Source organism: Choloepus didactylus, chromosome 12, assembly GCF_015220235.1.
Source record: "Choloepus didactylus isolate mChoDid1 chromosome 12, mChoDid1.pri, whole genome shotgun sequence".
Lineage (NCBI taxonomy): Eukaryota > Metazoa > Chordata > Mammalia > Pilosa > Megalonychidae > Choloepus > Choloepus didactylus.
In genome coordinates, this window is record NC_051318.1 from 95793332 (window position 1) to 95811120 (window position 17789).

A 17789-nucleotide genomic window follows, 5' to 3' on the forward strand; every position below is an offset into this window, starting at 1 on the left:
CAACCCCAATCATTCCCTGCACACCCTCTCCACTGCTGGAGAAACCCAACGGGGGTCCCTGAAACCTTTCAAGCAGGGGAGCACACAACCAGAGGAGGCGTCTAGCAATGCCACGTTAATTATCCAATTTGTTACAAGCGCCTAAATATAGACTTCTGTGTCCTCATTTGCCAAACCACCTTAATTGTTTAATTTCCGGGGCATGACACTCAGCCCTCCTGTATCTCCTGCACTACGCCAGGCATACGGATGTCATAAATTAGACGCCATTGAAATAAGCCCTTGACATTTTCTGGGCTGGCGCTGCCGGGATGAGTCAGCCGGAGGGGAGCGGCTCTGCTTTCCAGCGAACGCACGCGCTGCTCTCGGAGGCCGGGGGCTTCCAGGGGACCCCGCTCGGGTGCCCCCTAACGGCGAGTTCTGCAGCGAGTAAAAAGGGCTCTTGAGAAACAGTTCAAATGCACCTTTGGAAAGGAGACACTCCGTTTCCGTAAGTCCATTCCGGACAGTAGCGTGACCCATATTATCACGCTTTGCAACAAGGTGACTCTTTGTCTACTTCTGGCAGATTGGAAGCTGCGTTTGAGAAAAAAAAATGACCATTTTGTTTTCATCAAATAGGAGTTCCGGGATTTTCTAAGCATATTAATGGTTTTTCCCTTCAAAACGCTCCCTAGTAGAGGAAAGACTAGGCCGGTGTCGGAGGAGAGGATGTGCAACCAATATTTGTCAAGCCTTTAGAATGTAAGTTCTGTTTTAAGCACTCAGAATATCTCATTTAATTCTTATTTCAGTCCTGAGGCAGGCACAATAAAAATAACAGATGACTTGCAATTATTGTTTATTATTGTTGTGGTGGTGGTTATTTTACAAAGGTGGGAAAATAAGGTTTACATTGGTCTAAGATCACTTAGGTAGTAAGTGGCAGAACTGGAGTTCTAGTCCAGGTCTGTCTGGAACTAGCTACTGTGTCTTGGACCTCTCCACTCCTGAAAGATGCAACTTTCTTCTCTATATCCTTCCGATGAGAGATCGTATTTGCCTTGAAAACAAAATTCTCTTTCAGATGAAATATAATTTGATTTTTTTTCTTCATGGATATCACATTTTCATCCATTCTGATACACTAGTTCTTTCTGTTTGATCCTGGAGAAGATGAGAACATAAGGCAAAAACTCTTAACATTTGAGTTCATTTTTACTTTTATCTTTGTGAAGGTGTAAGAGATAAAACTAACCTCTCCCCATCTTAGCTCCCATGGCTTTCCACCCCACGGAAGGATCCACAACAGATTTACCTGGAGGCCAGGTCCTAGTAACTTTGCAGCTGGGGGAGTGGAGAGTAATGGAACTCTCTCTCCATCTTTGTTCACCTCCATGATTCTTTGATTCAAGGAGAAACACTCTGATCTGGATAAGAAGAGTACTTTATCAGAGTGGAGGCCACATCTGAGCAGGTTCTGGGGCATGCTTCCCAAGATTTTGTCCATAATTGTTGGGTAATTTAAATTGTTGAATGGAAATGGGGAATCTGCTCAGCAAAAGGGCTCCTGGGCTCTTCCTTGGGAAAGCCTCACTCAGAGCTAGTGGAGGCTCTAGGTACACACACCACGATGTAGGTGAAATCCATCTGGGGACCTCCCTACAGCCCTCTCCAGGGCTCTTCACCCTTTCTGGGCTCCCTCCTCCTTTGGAGTCTCTGGCTGCCCAGAGCCTCTGTTGTCAGGGCTCACCCTTGGCAGCTCCCACTTCTTTCCCTTCTTTCTTAATACATTGGGTAGAAAAGATAAATATGCACCATTTAGTTTTGGTACCTGGTTCCATTTCAAAACCTCTCTGTCAATCTTCTACATAATGACTTAAAAACGATTTTATTGGAATGATACACATGTACCGGACTTGTATTCTGAAAACTACAAAATACTGATGCAATAATTCAAAGAAGATCTAAATAAATGAAGAGGCATACCATGTTCATGGATTGGAATAGTTAACATAATAAAGATGTCAATTCTCCCCAAGTTGATTTATAGGTTTACTGCAATTCCTATCAAAATCCTGGCATAATTTTTGTGATACAGAAAAGCTTATACTAAAATTTATATGGAAAGGCAAAGGAAGTAGAATAACTAAAACCATTTGAAAAAGAAGAATAAAGGGGAAAGACACACTCTGCTCAATTTTAAGACCAACACCACACTACACTATTCAAGGCAATGTCACGTTGGCAAAGGACTGGAAGCATAGATCAATGCAGCAGAAAAAATAATCCAGAAACAGCCCCACACAAATATGTCCAACCAATTTTTTTAACAAAAGTGCAAAAGCAATTCAATGGAGAAGGGATAGTCTTTTCAACAATTGGTGCTGGAGCAATTGGACATCCATAGACAAAAAAAAAAAAAACAAAAACAAAAAAGAACTTGAACTAAACCTCACACCTTGAACAAAACAAAATGGATTGTTGATTTAAGTGTAAACCAGAAAACATAGGAGAAAATCTTCAGGAACTAGGGCTAGGTGAAAAGTTCTTAGATGCGACACCAAAGGCATGATCCATAAAAGAAAAAAAGGGTTGATAAATTGGGCCTCCTCAAAACAAAAAAACTTTTGTTCTGCAAAAGACCCTGTTAAGAGGATGAAAATGCAAGACACCGACTGGGAGAAACTACTTGCAAACCACATATCTGACAAAAGACTTATATGTAGAATATACAAAGACCTTTCAAAACTCAACTATAAAAAATCCAATTAAAAAAATGGGCAAAAGGCATGACCAGACATTTCACCAAAGAGGATATACAGGTGACAAATAAGAATATGAAAAGTCATTCAACATCATTAGCTGTTAGGGAAATGCACATAAAAACCATAATGAAATATCCTGGTACACGTATTAGAAGATTAAAATAAAAAATAGTGATAATACCAAATGTTATCAAAGTAAACAGTAAAATCACCCTGAAAAACAACTTGGCAGTTTCTTAAAAAACTAAAGATACACTTACCTTATGACCAGAAATCACAATCCTGGGCATTTATCTCAAAGAAATGACAATTCTCTGAGAAAAATGTGTCCACAAATGTTCATAGCATCTTCATTTGTAATAGCGGAAAATCGGAAACAATACGTATGTCCTTCAAGGGAAGAATGGTTCAACAAACAGTGGTACATCCTTACTATAGAATCTACTACTCAGCAATAAAAAGAAATGAACTCTTGATACATTCAACGAATTGAATGGATCTCAAGAGGGTTGTGCTGAACGAGAAAAGTCAACCTCAAAAGGTTACATGCTGGATGATTCCATTTATATAACACTCTTGAAATGACAAAATTATAGAAATGGAGAACAGGTTACTGGTTGCCAGGGAACAGGGAAAAGGGTGGGGAGAGAGAAGGGCAATGGGCATGACCATAAAAGCATAGCATTAGGGACCTATGTGGTGATGCAACAGTTGTCTGTCTTGATTGTGGTGGTGATTGCGTGGAACTCCATGTGCGCGCGCGCACACACACACACACACACACACACACTGTATCAGTCAGGGTTCTCTAGGAAAACAGAACCAACAGGAGATATCTGTAAATATTATGAGATTGTATAAAAGTGTCTCACACAACTGTGGGGATGCACAAGTACAAATCCCATAGGGCAGGCTTGGCAACTCTGATGAAGGTTTTCAATGAATTCCCCAGGAGAAGCTGGCTGGCTGAAATAGAGGTAAAATTCTCTTTTCTAACTGCTGAAGTCATGACTTCTCCTTTAAAGCCTTCAACTGATTGGAAGAAACGTGTCTCATTACTGACAACACTCTCCTTAGTTGATTGTAGATGCAATTAGCCATAGATGCAATCAACTTACTGATGATTTAAGTCTTCAAAATGTCCTCACAGTAACAGTAAGGTAAGTGCTTGCCTGACCAGATGACTGGGCACCATCACCTGGCCAAGTTGATACATGAACCCAACCATCACACACACAAACACACACACACACACACACACACACGCATGCACATACACACAAATGAGTGCATGTAAAATTAGTGTGGTCTGAATAATGTCAATTTCCTGGCTTTGAACCTGCACTGTCATGTAAGATACCACCACTGGGGGAAACTGGATGAAGGTAGCAAGGACCTCCCTGTGCTATTTTTGCAACTTCATATAATTATTAAATGATGAATCTGTAATTATTTTAAAATAAAAAATTTTTAAAAATTAAAATTTAAATTACAAAAAAATACAGGTGCCTAGAAACCATTTGCACAATACAGTGTGTAAGCCTGGTAGGTAGCTGTACTGGTTTGGATGTATTACGTCCCCTCAAAGCCATATACCTTAATGCAATCTTGCGGGGTCAGATGTATTAGTGTTGATTAGGTTGGATTCTTTTGATTGAGTGTTTCCATGGAGATGTGACTCAATCAACTGTGGGTGAAACATTTGATCAAATTATTTCCATGGAGATATAGGCCCTGCCCATTCAGGGTGAGTCTTGATTTAATCACTGGAGTCCTATAAAAGAGCTCACAAATGGAAGGACCTCAGAGCAGCTGAGGCCAGGTCATGTTTGCAGCCTGGAATTCATTCCTGATCTCAGTCGAGAATCACCAACAACTTGCTGAACATTTTCACACTACACTTGCTGGTTGTCTTGCCAGACCTCACATTTAACTTGTTGAAGCAGATAATACATGGTCCCGCAAACCGGCTCCTACAGCTTACAGAATCAACACTGTAATCCCTGGGCTGTCACCCAGCTCTTCTCCCACCCTGAACTCTGTCCCCTCCCCATCCCCTAACCATGCCTGGGACAGACACTGTGATTTTCTGCCTTCAAACAATGATACCATCATTTTTCCTGTCCATCTCTTTAAATCCATTCTCTACTTTATTTCCCATTTGCATTTCCCTTGTCCCTTGTTTTCCTTTCCTTCTGCTGTCATCCTATTTCAGGTTCTGACGATTTCTTACATCTCTGCAATAATCCTCTAACTACTCCGTCTGCCTCTGGTCTCCGATTTTCTCCTTAATGATACCTCCTCCAAATCAGTTTCTCGAAAACACCATGTTAAGTATGCCCTTTGTCTTCTCAAAAACTTTAGCGACTTCACGATCTAAAGAAATAAGCCCAAACTCCACTGCTCAGAGTTCAACCCCTACCCCCAAGTTATCTTTACAAACTTTTTTTCCACTCTTAGCCTATAATAAATCAACCAATTAGGCTAGTACACTCCCAGTGCCCTAAACACACTGGACAAATTCCCACCTCTATGCTTCTGCTCGAGCTTTTTCTACTCACTGGAACGTTCCCTCGTGTTGGCCTTTCTGCTTCAATTCTTGTAGACCCTTCAATACCCTCCACTTAATTCTCAGCTCCAAGACGCCTCCTCTGCGTATGTTCGTGCATCTTTTGCTTATTTGCCAGCCTGTAAACACCGCCCAGGGTGACTTTCTCTGCCTTGGGTCTGCTACTTCTTCCTAGACTCCCTGGGGGCAGAGACCTCACTATCCGCATACACGCATATATGTATGTACATGTGCATGTATATGTATATGCACACGCATATGTATACGTATATACATGCACATGCATATGCAAATAAACATGCATATGCAAACGCATATGAATATATATTTGTATGCATATGTGCATGTATACGTATATGCATGTATTATGCATATGTATATACATATGTAAAAGTATATACATGTTTATGCATATGGGTATGTATATATGTGTATATACATATGCATATGTAAACATGTATATATGTATATGCATATGCATATGTGTACCCACCACCTTACCCAGCACAGACCCCTGTGGACCTCAGGAGAACACGCTGGCTTGCTCAGGTGCTGGAAGGATAAGCCATCTGGGCACAAGCTGCTTCATCATGTTTCATTCTGCCTCTAACCTTCGGTCAAGGTCGTATAGACTATAATGAAACCACAGAAACTTTGATATGAGCTGATTAGCACTCACGCCCATTAGCCGCTGTGCCCCGGGGAATTGTTGAAACAGTGTTTCTCGGGCAACGCCAGGTCCTTGTCCATCCAGACAGAGATGCTGACAACCAGCGTTTGCAGAGCACAGGCCGGGGAAGCAAAAGCCTTCAGCAGAAATCAATTTGATAAAGACGGGGAACGGAAAAACTGCACTTTTGGCAATGGCACAGACTAATGGCGTTAAGAGCTCTGAAGCAAGAAGGGAACATTCCAGAGGAGACAATGAGTGGGGAAAGGCAGGCCAAGACACGTGAGGACCCCCAGGAGCCTCCAGTACATCCCCCAGGCCTCAGGGGCAATGTTCCTCCTTGGTGGAGAAGCAGGAGTCTGATGTCAGAATCCGGTAGGTTTCACCATACAAAACTGCCTGAATGCTGTTCCCATTGATATCTGGAAATTCAGCCATTTTTATCAAATCCCTTTGTCATTTTCATAAATTCCAGAGTTGAAGAGCTTGCCTGGGGGCAGGGGTCTCTGAAGAGGGTGGACAAATAGTTGTTTGGCCTTGGGGACACGAACTCATGCCTTTAACTGTGACACTGAGGGAGAAAGGAGTGGAAAGCAAACAGGAGAGCTAATATTTTCTGAACACCCATTATCTACCACGCCCTTTGTCTGCAATCCTCCTAGGAGCTCTGGGAGGTGGAAATTGTTAACTTCATTTTACAAATAAGGGACAATCCTAGCGGTGAAGCGAACTTGGCCAATACCACTAGCTATTGGAAACTAGGAAGGTAGACTTCAAGCCTAGCTCCCTCCAACTCCAAAGCCCTCTATCCCCACACACCATGGATGTCTTGTAACTCGGTTCTGGGGATCTGCAGCCACGAGCAGGTTTTCTTGGGGCCTGTAGGACAGGAGCTGTTCCTATGATTAGCAAAATAGTTTCTGAACACAGACAACGTTCATTGAAGCTGCTTCTCAGTGAAGAGGCTTGGAAGCTCATCAGGAAATGGCAGGTGCTTTAAGTTACCAAAAGCCCCTGGGAACCAGCGTGGGTTTGTTACTCAGAGTTGTCACTCAGAGAAGGGTAAAGGGACCCTTGACTTTCTTGAAAAGAATGCTTAATAATAGCTTCCCTTTTTTGCCCTGCACTTCACAAAAACACACATGCACGCATGCACACACAGTATTATTTAATTTCATCCTGAGGAAGGACTCAGAGTCCCAGAGAGGGTAAGCAAGTGGTCAAGGTCACACAGCTCATAAAGGACAGAGCTGCTCAGACTCAGGTGTTCTGCTTCTAGAACTCATGTTTTCTCTGCTGTGCTGCTGATGCTTCTTTCCAGGTAAGTTATCTTGGTCTCTGTGGAGATTTGAAGTTGTCACTGTCACCAGTAGCCGGTGGTGAAATTTTCAGACACTAGGGGGCGCTGCCCGCTGCTCTCTAGACCCACTCTTAACCTATTCCCTGATGCTTGGGAAGAAAAAAATTAACATGGAACGAGTCCTTTCATTCTATAATTAGAGATGTAGCAAAATGCAAGCACTCACCCAAAAGGTTGCAGTAGTGACTCAAATTTGCACTACAGTGAAAATGGCTGATAGGTAACAGCCAAAGGAGTCAGACAGAACTGAATTTAAACCTGGCTTCACCAGGTGTGAACTGTGTGGCCTTGGGCTTGTTTGTTTGCCTCTCTGAGCCTCAGATTCCTCATCGATACAATGAGAATTATGCTACTTACCTCTACAGGATGGCCTAAAGATTATCGAGAAAAATGCATGGAAAGGGCCGGTCCAGTGCCTGGCCCAAGGTATATGATGAATAAATGGCGATCGTTCTTATTATGACCATCATAACTTCTCAAAAATTTGAACTCCCAAAAGGCAGAAACATACAGAAGAAACAGCAGGTGTTCACTGGGCAGCCCTGGCTAGCCCTGGCTCTCCCTTTTGTAGCTCTGTCATCTCGAGTCTTCTCTCTCAGCCTTCATGTCCTCACTCTAAAACCAGGAGTATTAGTTTGTGATTATAACATTACTGAACAGGGCACTGATTACAGGTTACAGTGTTGCTGGTAGAATTTTGCTAGACCTGTAAAGAAATTGCTCCTTCATTGTAAATGTCCGTTAGTGTATAAATATATACAGAAATTTTACAGGCATGTATAATAAATCATACATTATGTGATACATAGGGGTCTAATTATACATCACACAAATCCAGCAAAGGGCTTGTCTCTTTGTTTCAAAGCACTTTCTAGCCTGACTCCCAGTGCAGTCTGGGAACAAACATTGCTGAGCTTGGTGACGTACAAAATAAAACATGGCCCTGCAGACTGGGTCCCCAAAACCCAGATGGAGCCCTGGAGGTCATTGTCAGCCCCGAAGGTGGTGTGCCCCTGAACAGGAGATCTGAAACAGCCAGAATTGGCAGAATGCATTAAAAAACCTGCCTGCTTCTTCAAATATGGAAAAACCATTTGCCTAAGTTTCCCTGACAGATAAATTCAGGAATGGGCACCACAGAGTGGAAAGCACCTTTGCAATTATCTGCAGGGTAGAGGCTTTTGCTGCTATCTGTCCTCTGGGGTCCTGCGGTGCAGATCTACTGTCAGGAGGTGCTGACTCTTTCACAAAGTATCGGCTAAAGCCATCAGTCTTCTTAGTGTTCATCTATTTGTCACAGGTCCTTGGGTCATGTTTTACTAGAGGATTCTCTTCCCTCCAGAAAATTTGCCAACATGGCAAGAAATACACAGAGTTTTTACTCAAAAGAAGTGAATACAGCCTTTTAGGATGCAAATAAATGCAAGAAGGGAAAACACACACCACAGATTGTTTCATGGAGCTTTTGGCCATGTGGAAATAGTCAGCAACTACCAAGCCGTTAAAATATGAAAATTAATTAAATTCAATTGCATGAATGAGAATAGTCACTTCAAATAGGATAAGGTGATAGATAACCCCTTACATAAGGAAACAAGAATTTCAATGCTACAGGTGCCTCATTTTGAGGATTGCTGAAATGCAAAAATCCAACTTGATGGAGCAAATGGTATGAGTGATAAGGAGAACCCAGTTGGAAGCCAAGATCCACAGACTGTCTCCGGCGCCGCTGCCCCAAGTTGCTTGGACCAGAAGGCGTGGTCGGGACGCGCACACAGCTCCCCCTACTGTTGGCATCCGGCAGCGCACTCCCTGATCCCGGCATCCTCCCAGTTTCCAAGCAGCCGCTTCTCCTGAGTCTCCCAGTGACCCCAGAGCCACCCAGCAACACCAGCCCTTTCCAGCAATAGGACACAGCCCCACCTCCCACCAGGGGACCTCCCAACCCCCACCCCCGGGAGCCTGCACTGTGGGCAGGTCCTGGGACTGCTACCCACCCCCCACCTGACAAAACTGCAGTCGTGGACTTAGCACCCGCTGCCCATCTACCCTCACCATCCCACGGGAAGAGCTCTAGACACCGTGCCATTTAACCCTTATAACAGCCCTATTATGATATTAAAATACCAACCTCCTTTTCCTCATGAGCAAGGTGCAGAGTGATTGGAAAAGTCAGAGTCAGGACTCAAACTCCCAAACCTGGACTTGACCTACTGCTCTCTACTTCCTCTGAAGAGAAATATTACTGCCACCATTTTAAAACGAGAGAGAGAGGATGAGAGAGCTTAAGTTACCAGGCCGAGGTCACAGAGTGGTAGAACTGGATTTGAACCCAAGTCTTACTCTCAACAAAGCTCCTGTTCTTTGTATCAGTTGACTGGGGGAGGAAAAAGATACCGTGGGGGGAGGATGTTGAGCAGAGTGATCTGGGTAAGAAATCAGAATTTTCCATTTGTTAGTTTTTGTTCTTGGGAAAAATTAACCTCTGTAAGCCTCAGTTTCCTCAACAGTAAGTGGGGATAATGGTAATATCTACCTCTTAGAATTTTGTGAAGATTAAATAAGGTGTGTGCTTGCCTAACACATAGAAAATGCTCCATAAATGTTACTGTTGCTTCTGCTATCACACCATGCTATCTTGGTGTTAGTTTGCCAGAGCTGCTTTCACAAACTGGTTCTGGCTTAACAACCGGAATTTATTGGCTCATGATTTTGAAGGAAGGAGAGGTCCAAAATCAGGATATTGGCAAGGCTTGCTTTCTTCTGGAAGACTTTAGCATTCTGATGCTGATTGCTGACAATCCTTGGGGTTTCTTGGCTTGAATCCCTGCTCCCCATCTCCTTTCTAGTTTCCTGTTTCTATTTGGAAGACCTCCAGCAATCTGAATTAAGAGCCACCCTCATTCAGTTGGGCCACACCTTAAATAAAAATAGCATCTTCAAGAGGTCCTTTATACAAGGGGTTCTCACCCACAGGGATCTGGAATTGGATGAAGAACTTGTGTTTGTTGGGGAGCATAATGCAACCTACAGCCGCCTCCCACCTGACCCCTTTGGTAATGGCTAGTGAAGCCCTGCTGCCACCCAAGTCTTTGCTCTGATCCTCTCTGAGTTTCTCTGAAAACTCCAGAAGCCCTCCAATTCATCATCTCCATCATCACCACCTCTTGGCGCTCATGACATCTTTGCTGAGCTGGGGACCCCTGCATGGCCCAAGGTGGCTGACCCCATGGTTGCTCACTTGTGGCCATCACAGCTAATCAAACACAGCCACGAGCCACCTCCAACCAAAGCACGCACGCCGAGGCCCTCAGTGACCCTGACACAGCTCCACCAAGCTTCTAAAAGGCTGCCTGCGTTCCTTGGCTTGTGGCCCCTTCCTCCATCTTCAAAGCTAGCAGCATAACATCTTCAAATCTCTCCCTGCCTCTGACCCCTGCTTCCATCACCACATCTCCTTCTCTGACTCCCCTGCCTCTCTCTGTCTTTTAGGCCCATCTGAATAACTCAGGATAATCCCCCCATTTCAAGATCCTTAATTTAATCATATCTTCAAAGTCCCTTTTGACATGTGAGGCCACATATTCACAGGTTCCAAGTGTTAGGCTGTGGACATCTTTGGGAGGCCAGTATGTTGCCTATGAAAACTCTCTATGTAACCTACTTCCTCTACTAGAACTACATCCAGCCAAGAAGCAGGAGGCACCCAACAGGCCACCCAGACCAGGTCTTCTTTCCTCGGAGTCCCTGGGGTGTATCACATACCCAATGCTCCTATCCAAGCTGAAGGGAGATTACTCTCCATTCTCTCCCTAACTCATGGGCCAAACTGGTGGATGGATGCACGTTCTCCAAGGAGAGAGTTCCAGTTTGACATTTCAAAAGTCTTCAAAGGAAGAATGATCTGGAAAATGTTCTTGAAAAGATTGGAAACCACTGCAGTAAACTCTAAGTGCCTTGCCCAAGGAGACCTCCACTTATGCCAATTATATGTCCTGAGATCCACACAAATGGTGGGCACATGGTGGGCGCTAAACCCACACCTGAAGACTGGAAGGAAACCAGGGTTGTGGTGAGGGTTTCTGCAAGATCAGGTCATCCTCGCTGACGCCTCTTGCAGCATGCGGGCTGATCCTGGAGCTCGGAGCAGAGGTGGGGAACCGGAAACTAGCATTGCTCAGCCTAGACCCTGTGTGCTTTCATTTTTTCTCTCTTAAGGCTCATGATCAGTAACCCTACAAGGTAACAGTGAGCATTTCCATCTTAAAAACAAGAAGAGTAGGACTCGGGAAGGTTGAGCCACTTGCCTAGCTACAGGTAGAAGAGCCAGAGCCCAGATCAAGGTTTGCATGGATGCAAAGCTCATCACAGGCTCCCTGGTCAAAGGACTCAGGAGTAGAGAAGGGCTATTCTTTGAGTGCATCTGAGCTCTGAATGTGGGAAATAATGCAGAGCAAGTGGACTGCGGACTAGGAGAGCTCCAAGGGAGAATCTCTTTTGAAGGCAGCCTAATAGCATTCAGAGAAAAGACTGGTTGCCTTGGGGGAATTTCCAAACCTTTAAGATGCAGATGAGTGACTGCACCTGAAAGGGGCGCCTGCAACAGCTGGCTGGACAGAGCAGCAGCTGGACAGAAGGCGCCAGCAGAGGGCGCTCTGCAGACCCAAAGCACCTTGCCCAGCACTCACAGAAAGTTCCAGAGGGGGCAGCTGCTGTAGCCCAGGGCCGAGCCAGGGATGGAGACATCTCTCTTTGAACCAAATTGAGACAAAGTAACACAGAGGATATTTTTCAGAAAACACTGGAGAGTGAAGTTTGCCCCTTGCAAAATTGCTAATTGCAGTGGTTTCCTTTCTCTTCTGCAAAACTTATTTTTGCCGCAATGGCTGCCAGGAGGCAGTGCTGAAAAGTGGATCTAGCAGAGAAGTGAGCTGTCCAACCCCAGCCGGGTCTCTTATTAGAGGTGAAGGTTTTCTGGGGGCCTACGTTTAGTCTTCCATAAAGTGGGGGTGAAGGGCTCTCTTTCAGGTTTGTTCTGAAGACTAAATACAATGTATGTAAAAAGTGAGGACATCTAGCTCGAAGTAAGTCAGCAGTTTTCAATTGGCTGGGTCTTAAGACCCCTTTATACTCTTAAAAATTATCGAGAATTCCCAAGAGCTTTTGCTTATGTGGGTTCTATCAATATTTCCCAGCTTAGAAATTAAACTCCATTTTTCAGTTAAATTTCTAATTAAAATATATAATTAGCTAGTAAAAAAGTAACAATAATAAGCCCATTACATGTTGAAGGGAAAAAATGTTTCTAGAAAAAATTACTGTATTTTCAAAAATGAAAAATTGAAAGTGACAGTGTTTTACATTTTTATGTAGCTCTTTAATGTCTCGCTTAATAGAAAACAGCTAGATTCACATATCTATTTCTGCATTTGATCTGATGTGATACCACACATCATGTAGCCTCTAGAATGCTCTATCTGTATATTCATAGAAGACTGCAACTGAAAAATGCAAACAACGTTTTAGAATATTATGAAAATAGTTCTGACCCAGGCATTCAATAAGGGGTGGTGATTACACCGTTTCCTGTGGATTTATAAGTGGAATGTTGAGGCTGGGCTGCAGAGGCACATTCACCCCAAATCTCTGCGTAGGAATGTCGGCTTATAGCCTCAGACACTCTAGGTTTTCCAAGGGTTCTGAGAGGATTTACTCAGCATGGGGAGAAGCTGATGATAAATTGAGTAACCATTAGATGATGCATAGGCATCTCACTGTTGGAACAAGTATGACATCTTCTCATGTCTTCCTTTTATGTGTTTTGATATATTGTGGGTATTTTAATATATTCCAAGTTGATGTCTATCCGGAGTATCCACAACTCAAGAAGTCGCTCTGAGAGCAGTTGGTTAACCAAACATTTTATTTCAAATTAGCAATACAATCCGCCTTTCAGTGGCTTCCAAAATGTTTCCTTTCCTTCCTGATTTTGATGATGAGATGCATTTACTGCGTTTCATTCAATCTCCTCTGCAGCAGGTCTCCTGTGCCTGATGCATCTTGTGTTAACAAGCTGCTGCCTCCCGCTGGGGCCTTCATGTCTTTCCTGGGGCTGAATTGCCCTGTCCCTGCCCCGCAGACCTCTCTGGGACCCCTTAGGCCAGCAAATTGGGAGCTGTGTCCATGGTAACAGTGTCAGGGACTGTTATTCAGGCGGTCAGGATTCATCTTCCTCCCCTCCCTCCTCCCCTCCCTCCTCCTTTCCCTCCTCCCTTCCCTCCTCCCCTCCTTCTCCGCCCTCCTCCCTCCTTTCTCCCCTCCTCCCCTCCCTCCTCCGCCTCCCATGAGACTGACATCCTGCATTACAGAGCTCCCTCTCACTGATCCTCTGGACTCTCCCAGCTTTTTTTTTTTTTTTTTTTTAAACCTTCTTTCTCCTCTAGCTTCTGTCCACACAGGCTGATCCTTTACTGCTGGTGCACTGCTCTCCTTCTCTCCATCCCACCTGTCCTTCTAGACCCTTCCTCCATTGTCTCTTCTGTGTGTCATGAGACCATTCACTGAATACCTGTCACTTGCCAGGGCCATGCTGGGCTTGCTCGGCTATAAGTAATATTGCAATCGACAAAGAAAATTGCGTTATACCCATTTTTTTTTTCCTGATGAGAAAAAAGTAAGGCACAAAGGAATTGAGCAACTGCCCCAGTTCCCATAGCCAGTCATTAATGGGACCAGTGTGTGGCCCCAGGGCTGCCTGACTTCCCACCTATCACAGATATGTCTCCTGAGTGACTTCTTTATTTAATGCTGACTGTGTTCGCTCTGTCTCCTGTGTGCCACCTTTGCTACTTCTCACCACACACACACACACACACACACACACACACACACACACACTCCCCTCCACTGCGCCCTCTAAGTGTATATCAAATTTTCATAGTTCCTGTCATGCAGTGAGCAAGCCTTATCTCAGGGAACGTTTGATCTCCTCCTTTCTGCATTGACAGCTGGGCTAATTCAGGTGCCTTTGCTTCATTCTTGGTCTTCTGCTTTGATCCTGCAAACCCTCTTGTCTTGGGCAGGTATGGATTGGGCAAAATTTTGGACAAGATGTGCTTTGGCTCTGGAAACCTCTCCCACCCTCTCCTCTTTGCAGGCCAGTTCACCCACTACTCCCCATTTTCTCTGAGCCTTTATGATGTGAGTTCACATGGAAAAGCCACCACTTCTGGGGAGTTGGCCGCCTGGCACCCCTTAAGTCCTCATGGCAACCCTGTCCTCGGGGTCTGTTGACAGTGACAGCTGGCACGGCTGTGGATGCTCCAGGGCAATGGTGCCTGGGAGCCACCTGAGATGCCAGGATGGCCACAGCAGGCCAGGAATAAGGAAGGGCCAAGTTAAAGAAGGGGAAACTGAGGCTAAGTGCCCCCTTCATTCATAGTCACTCAATTATGACTTTGGTTCATTCAAAATATCTACAGAGTGCCTTCTTTGTTCCAGGAACTATTCTAGAATATGAGCTATAACAATGAACAAAATGAACAAGCCCAACCTTGTGGAGCTTACGGCCTATCAGAAAAGACAAACCATAAACAAACAAATATATATATACCATGATGTCAAATGGTGATAAATATAAAGCATGATGAAACAGTGGTGGAGGTGGGAGTGGGTGGTCTTTCAGATAGAATGGTCAGAGAGGAGCTTTTAGGGAGGGGTGGTATTGAAGTAAAGTGTTAAATGAAGTGAGGGTGTGACACAGGAAATATCTTAGGGAGAGCACTCCAGGCATGGGAAACAGCTCTGGCCATGTCCCTGAGGTGGGAGCATGGTTTTGTGCTGTGAGTAGAAGCAGGAACCCGTGTTTTTGGAGAGAAAAGAGAAAACGGGTAAGGAATGAGGTTAGGGGGCTCACAGGCCATAGTTAACTGTTAGGATTTGAACCCAGGACTTCTGACTCCGAGTACAGTGCCCCTTACATTTGCATTGCCTCTTAAGAGAGTTATCAGAAGGGAGAATCCAGTTTTGAAGATGGACACAAATGATGGTTTGGAGTCTATGGACATTTGTTTTCACTTCAGTTTACTTGCAAACCACCCAACAAGTAGAGCCAAAGTTGTGCAAAAGAAGGAGAATGCAAGGGACAAAACTTCCCAACACCTCTGTTGATCCTCGCTGAGGAGTACCTGGAGTTCTGAGTCCATAGAGCCCGAGAGGGGTGAGCTCTGCCACTGAGGGGCTCCTGCCTTCATTCCGTGGGGCTGGGGAGGGTCGGGCTGCCCTTGGGGGGCTGTACTGCAATGAATCGTTTCTGTGTTCTGTTTCTTACTGCCTCATCGGGTCTCCAGCAGGCCTGGCCAAGGTCTACCTGGCCACCAAATCAGGGAGGTAGGCGTCCCTCTGAATTCTAGGAAGGACAGTTGCTCCAGTTTGCTAAAGCTTCTGGAATGCAAAATATCAGAAATGAATTGGCTTTTACAATGGGGGGTTATTAGTTCGCAACTTTAAGTTCTAAGGCCATGCAAGTGTCCAAACTAAGGCATCAGCAAGAGGATACCCTCACTGAAGAAAGGTTGATGGCATCTGGGGTTCCTCTGTGATATGGGAAGGAACATGGCAATGTCTGCTGGTCCTTCTCCTGGGTTCTGCTTTTTCCAAAATGTTCTGGACTTCTGTCTCTCTTTGCTTCTCCCGGGTGCAAACCCTGGATTACATATCTTAGCTTCTCTCCAACATGTCTCTCTCAGCTTCTCTCTTAAGTTCTCTCCTGATTCTGGTCTCAGTGGATTTCTCCAAAATGTCTCTCAGCCTCTCTCTTAGATTCTCTGCTTATTTCTCCCAGGGCATTTCTGTCCACGCATTTCTGAGCTCTCTTCAGAATGTCTCTCCCTGAGCTCTCTTAAGGACTCCAGTAAACTAAGTAAGACCCACCTTGGTGAGTGGGGTCACTGATATGTAAGTTACATGTGCAGTTTGAGAATATTTAGACGATTATTGGTTGTTGAATGTTCAAAGAAATTTTGATCATTTAATAAATGCATGCATAACATTCCTGTATTATGTATTACCTCAAGGTAGCAAAATATGGGGGGCAGGCTGCTAAGAGTGTAATGGGGGACTCACGGAGACTCTGGAGTAACTGCCAGGTATTTGAGAGATAATGACAGGGAAAATGGACAGGAAAATATTTTGCTATATATTATGAATGCAATGCCTCTTGGGTGTTTTCTTGAAGGGATGCAATAAAGATTTTAATTGTTACTAATTACTCTTTGGTTGCCAATCTGTGATCCTTTGAATGGGACCTCATGCTATGACTGGACTAAAAGAATGCCTGGCTTTGCACAGATTACTGGTGTAAATGTGCCAGATAAATGCATAGAATTACTACATTGAACCAGCTTTCTCTGTAGAACTCTCCACACAGACCCAAAGTCTTCCATTCTGGGAAGTACAACTGGATGAAACTTGAAATTACGAGAAAGCCACTCTGGCCAAATTGGTTTGTAGATGGGTGGGATGCGGGGATTGAAGGGGATTTCAATCAGAGCACCTCGGAAAGACTGCAGAGGTTGTCAAGGCTAATGTTTAAAATATTATTTCCCTTTTGATCTAAATAGGACCTCACAGGCAGAGAGACAGACAGACAGACACACACACACACGCACACTGGGCTGTGAATGCTCTTGAGTTCCCTCTCTCATTAATATTTTACATTCTTACAATATTTCAGATCTTCAGATCCTCCAGTTCCCCCTATTAACATAAGCAGGATTTATCGAATGCCTAATATATACCCAGCATTTTGCTAGTGCTTTTAAATTTTCTCTTATTGCATCTTCATGACACTGTGAGGTAGATTCTAATAGTTTCAGTTTTACAGATGAGAAAGTAGAGGCTCAAGAGATTGTGTTCCTTGACAGAGAACTCTGGAGCCAGAGTTCAAAACTGGGTCTCCCTGCAAACCCATGGTCTCCATGACCCTAAACTGCCTCCGAGACCCCTGGCCCTGCCTTTTCGTCTCCTGACCTTTTTCTCTTTAGCCCACTCATCATGACCCAGAACCTGGTCCTCATAATTCTGTGGCTTTCTCTTTCTTGCAGCTTTGAAGCAAAATGCAAACCAACACAAAATAAAACCGCCACCCTTCGGTTGAAGTTGTGGATTTCCACCAGCCCTAAAGAGCAGGTGGCCGGGATTGAGTTCCACCGAGTTTGGGTTACTCTATTTCTAGCACACGGCTTTGATAGTCTAACCTTTCTCTTTTGAGACGATGGCTCTATTTTCATATTTCTAGAAGTTACCAAATCTATTTATGTAAGAAGCTGTTTATAGATATCTGCATTTGAGAGGAGGTTAAGGAGACCCAGATCTGCTCTGAGTCATAATGAATTTGGCTTCCATGACATCACTTCTTACGCAGACAGGAATAAAGTCATTTAT

At 44.3% G+C, this 17789-nt stretch overlaps 1 protein-coding gene across 3 annotated transcripts in view; it reads right to left on the reverse strand.

The window, feature by feature from the left end:
- Positions 1–851: 851 nt before the first annotated feature.
- Positions 852–17789, reverse strand: part of CYSLTR2 (cysteinyl leukotriene receptor 2) — a 61870-nt gene continuing 44932 nt past the window's right edge. The window contains exons 1-2 of one of the 3 annotated variants that reach the window (XR_005211222.1): positions 1298–1740; positions 852–1042 (exon numbers count right to left, since the gene is read on the reverse strand). The gene's annotated coding sequence lies outside the window, so the exon portion shown is untranslated. Of the gene's footprint in view, positions 1147–1297; positions 1741–17789 lie in introns of those variants that run through there. The other 2 variants (XR_005211220.1, XR_005211219.1) reach the window with 2 other exon arrangements.